Source organism: Salmo salar, chromosome 10, assembly GCF_965601325.2.
Source record: "Salmo salar chromosome 10, fSalSal1, whole genome shotgun sequence".
Taxonomy (NCBI): Eukaryota; Metazoa; Chordata; class Actinopteri; order Salmoniformes; family Salmonidae; genus Salmo; species Salmo salar.
This window is the reverse complement of record NC_138300.1, coordinates 106,577,774-106,582,330: the sequence shown is the minus strand read 5'-3', so window position 1 is coordinate 106,582,330 and position 4,557 is coordinate 106,577,774. Positions and strand designations below refer to the sequence as shown.

General features: G+C 38.6%; 1 long non-coding RNA gene across 1 annotated transcript; it reads right to left on the bottom strand.

Annotated features, from left to right (window-relative positions):
* Positions 1 to 210: 210 nt before the first annotated feature.
* On the bottom strand, positions 211 to 2,923 carry LOC106561443 (uncharacterized). The gene is made up of 3 exons (XR_001318790.3): positions 2,447 to 2,923; positions 2,051 to 2,144; positions 211 to 1,578 (listed from the first exon to the last, which is right to left on the bottom strand). It is a non-coding gene; the product is annotated as an uncharacterized LOC106561443 (long non-coding RNA).
* Between the last annotated feature and the right edge of the window lie 1,634 nt (positions 2,924 to 4,557).

Here is a 4,557-nt window from a genome sequence, read left to right as displayed (position 1 = left end):
GTAAATCTATAATTCTTTAAATGACAATATAATATTTTACCAATGTTTTCTAATTTTAATTATTTAATTTGTGACGCTGACTTGACTGCCGGTTATTGGAGGGAAACGATTTCCTCAACATCAATGCCATAGTAAAACGCTGTTTTTGGATATAAATATGAACTTGATAGAACTAAAAATGCATGCATTGTCTAACATAATGTCCTAGGAGTGTCATCTGATGGAGATTGTAAAAGGTTAGTGCATCATTTTAGCTGGTTTTATGGTTTTGGTGACCCTGTCTTTGACTTGACAAAACATTACACACAACTCTTGTAAATGTACTGTCCTAACATACTCTAAATTAATGCTTTTGCCGTAAAATCTTTTTGAAATCGTAAAACGTGGTTAGATTAAGGAGATGTTTATCTTTCAAAGGGTGTAAAATAGTTGTATGTTTGAAAAATTTGAATTTTGACATTTATTTGGATTCAAATTTGCCGCTCTTGAAATGCACCTGCTGTTGATGGAGTGCACCACGGGTGGCACGCTAGCGTCCCACCTAGCCCATAGAGGTTAACAAGTGACATCAATAAGAGATCATAGCTTTCACCTAGATTCACCTGGTCAATCAATGTTATGGAAATAATGTTTTCTATACACAGTGTATACTAATGACTGGAGCGGAATCAGTGGAATGGTATCAAATACATCAAACACATAGTTTCCAGGTGTTTGATGTCATTCCATTTGCTTTGTTCCGGCCATTATTATGAGCCGTCCTCCCTTCAGCAGCCTCCAATGCTGTAGAGGTGCTATCTTTATTGCCATCCTAAAAGCTGATAGTATTTCAACTACATAAAATATGCATCCAAGCCAAACTGAAATCTTATTAGAAACATATTGGGTCATTTTCACAGTTTTTTATTTCCTTACAACCAGTCAAACTGATGCCATTTGGAACTTCTGCACAGAAAATCTTTCACTTCTTTTTGATTATTGCATTTTCTCCCCGGTCCCTAAACGTTTGACAGAGAGAACTTGATCAATCTCAACAAGATTGAAGCATTAATTCTATAGATGTATGACATTACTCTGGTGAGCAAGGGTTTATTTAGTCTCCTAGAACAGGATTTCTCAAACTCAGTCCTGGGGCCCCCCTGGGTGCACCTTTTGGTGTTTGCCCTAGCACTATACAGCTGATTGAAATAACCAACTCACCATCAAGCTTTGATTATTTGAATCAGCTGTGTAGTGCTAGGGCAAAAATCAAAACGTGCACCCAACGGGGCCACAGGACCAAGTTTGGGAAGCCCTGTTCTAGGGCAACATACAGTATAATGACAGAAGAGAAGCTGCATGCATCTAATTATAGACAAGTTGACTAACAATTAGCCTACCAAAATGTCTGGAAATTAAAAGCAGAAACATTTCTAAATCATGTCAAAAAATCTTTCTGCTGTCTCTGACTATAGCCTATGATGCATTTTTTATATTAGTGGGTTAGGGTCGGGTACGGTCCTCCAGATTTTCACTTCATCTGTCACGGTTGTCGTCTGGAATGGAGGACCAAAACGCAGCAGGAATGTGGATGCTCATCTTATCATTTATTTTAAACCAAGAGAACACCAAAAACAACAAAACGAAACACAAAACAGTCTTGTAAGGCTCACACAGGCAAAACAAGAAACAATCTCCCACAAACACTAAACCAAACAATTACCCATATATAGGACTCTCAATCAGAGGCAACGAGAAAGCACCTGCCTCCAATTGAGAGTCCAACCCCCCATTAACCTACACATAGAAATACACCAACCCAGAAAGAACATTGAAGTACAAAACATAGAACATAAACCAAAACCCGGAAATAATAAATCAAACGCCCTACTAAATAAACCACCACCCCGAACCACATAAAACAAATACCCTCTGCCACGTCCTGACCAAACTACAATAACAAATAACCCTTATACTGGTCAGGACGTGACATTATCACATATAGTCAGGTGGTTGCAGATGGATTATTAACAAATGCAGACCCGCACCACTAGTGTGTGTGTGTTGGTACCTGAATATTTAACGCCATCTCTTGTTCTGGTCATGCTATACGTGCCGTCATCAATATCCAATATCTTCATTGTGCTGGAATCATTGTCTTCTACCTGTGTTTGTAAAGATTTCCTCAGGTATCTGTACACATATGTTCAGATACTGTGTCTGTACTTTGCAGTACTTTAGGTCTACATTCAGAAAATCTGATGGCCTCACATGTAGAGTATCTATTGGCAAAGTTTGTCTATCAACACTTTAACCAAAAACACTGAAGCTAAAAAAGTCAAATATACTAGCATGCCAAATAAGCACACAGAAACAGACAGCTTCTCAGACCCTCAGTGACACATTAGCCCACAAAATAATCAGACAATGAATACAAAATAACAAATGCAATGGAAATAATTCTTACCATGGTCTTGACATTTGAAAATTGATTAATCCAAATATATTGCACTTGTGTGGATTTAAGTAATATGATGAACCTACTGTACTGAAATGTATTGATCGAGCACCAAATGCAAGATCCTGGTCACCAAACGTGTTTTATAGTCCAAAATACAGTACATTTTGTGCCAACATCATCATAACGTTATTTGGTAAAACAATTATGAAGTAATAATATACCATTGGATGGTGGGTTGAGATTTAAGTAACTTGTGGTTGATTTGGGCGTACCCATCAAATGTGATGAGTAGTAAGAAACGATCCATCTGTCTGAAGCCTTGTGGTTAGCTAGAAGTCAAGATAGTGTGATTTCCCAGGAAAGGTGCTGCATAGGATTTAAGAGAGGTCATAGTTCTTTAGAAGCCAAAGTGCAGTTCATGGTCGAACGAAGATTTATTTTCTACTGTACTGGCGCTGTACTGGTCAATGGCACTTCTCCTCCTCTCTCACTCATACTTTACTATTTAATTGTTTGACTTCCCTCTCTCTTTCTTGTTCTTTCTCTCTTCGTTCTGCATTATTATGCAGACGCAGATATTGTGAAATCAAAAGGAAATGCTCCATAAGCAGACTCAAGTCACTCTCCTGAAATCCCTCTCAGAATTGTTCCTTGCTATAAGTCATTTTCATCTTTAATTTATTTTAATAAAGATTTGATACTTGAGGTTAATATAACCTGGTGTTTAGAGGGATAAGAAACATCTCTGGTTTAACATTTTACTGCAGAATCAGGGTCAATCAGAGGGATTCTTGGTAGTCTTAAACAAATCTACTTTGAAATAAACACACACATGGTTATGGGCTTAAAACAATAAGACACCTGCACCATGTCAGATATAGAGTTGAAATGTATTCAGTTTGTAGTTTGCATCTCAATATTACACTTTATTTACATTACAGAAGATTGAAATATAACAAAACTGTTTGACATAGAAACACCAGCTACAGACAAATTATAGCACCCCGACTAAAGAGAGAGACCAGCTACAGACCAATTCTAAAGACAGAGACCAGCTACAGACCAATTATAGCACCCAGACTAAAGACAGAGACCAGTTCAATACTAATTATAGGACCCTGACTAAAGAGAGAGACCAGCTACAGACCAGTCATAACACTCTGACCAAAGACCAGCTACAGACAAATTATAGCACTCCGACTAAAGAGAGAGACCAGCTACAGACCAGTTATAAAACCCAGACTAAAGACAGAGACCAGCTACAAAGAGAAACAGAAAGGCTGAAAATGAAGAGCAATGAAGTCAAATGACTAACTACTTCATTAGAAGTGCAATATCTGCGTCATGTTTTTTCTAGAAGAAGTTTGAATCCAGCTGTTACTTCCTGAACTCTATTGCGGCTTAAACCTGGGAGAAGTGCAGACAGGACTGTCTAGGGAGAGAAGCACACCTTGTGATCATAAACAACAGAAGGAGAGAGCAAGCGAGAGAGAGAGAGAGTATTTTCCTAGTCAAGTCTCCCAAGTACCAGTTGGGTCAGAAATACAGCCAAAATAACATATTTATTAAAGTGTTATACTTTATATATAGAGTAAACAAACCAATAATTTGGACTGGTCTCTGACTGACTCAGTTGATGAGGGAACCTGGAAATGGGTGTTTGGCACACCACTGACCACCAAGTAAGACATTTGAAGAGTGCTGTGTCTATTAGAAATCACTGACTGGAGTAGTAGGCTCTGATAGAGTTGACAGTTTGATTCTATGTGTTGTTTCTACTTCAGGTATTGGGGGGATGGACCGCCTAATAGCTGGAAAGAAACAGAGCAGGACTGTAGGGAGTTTGTACAACGTTCAACAGACCCAGGGGATTGGAATGACAAAAGATGCTCCCTTGAAGAAATATACACTGAACTAGATGTGGAAGAATGGCACACGCACCCCACACACACACACACACACACACACACACACACACCACACACACACACACACACACACACACACACACACACACACACCACACACACACACACCACACACACACACACACACACACACACTCACACAATATATATCTTCAATAGCAGCGATCAATAAATCACTGTTGAGTTTTA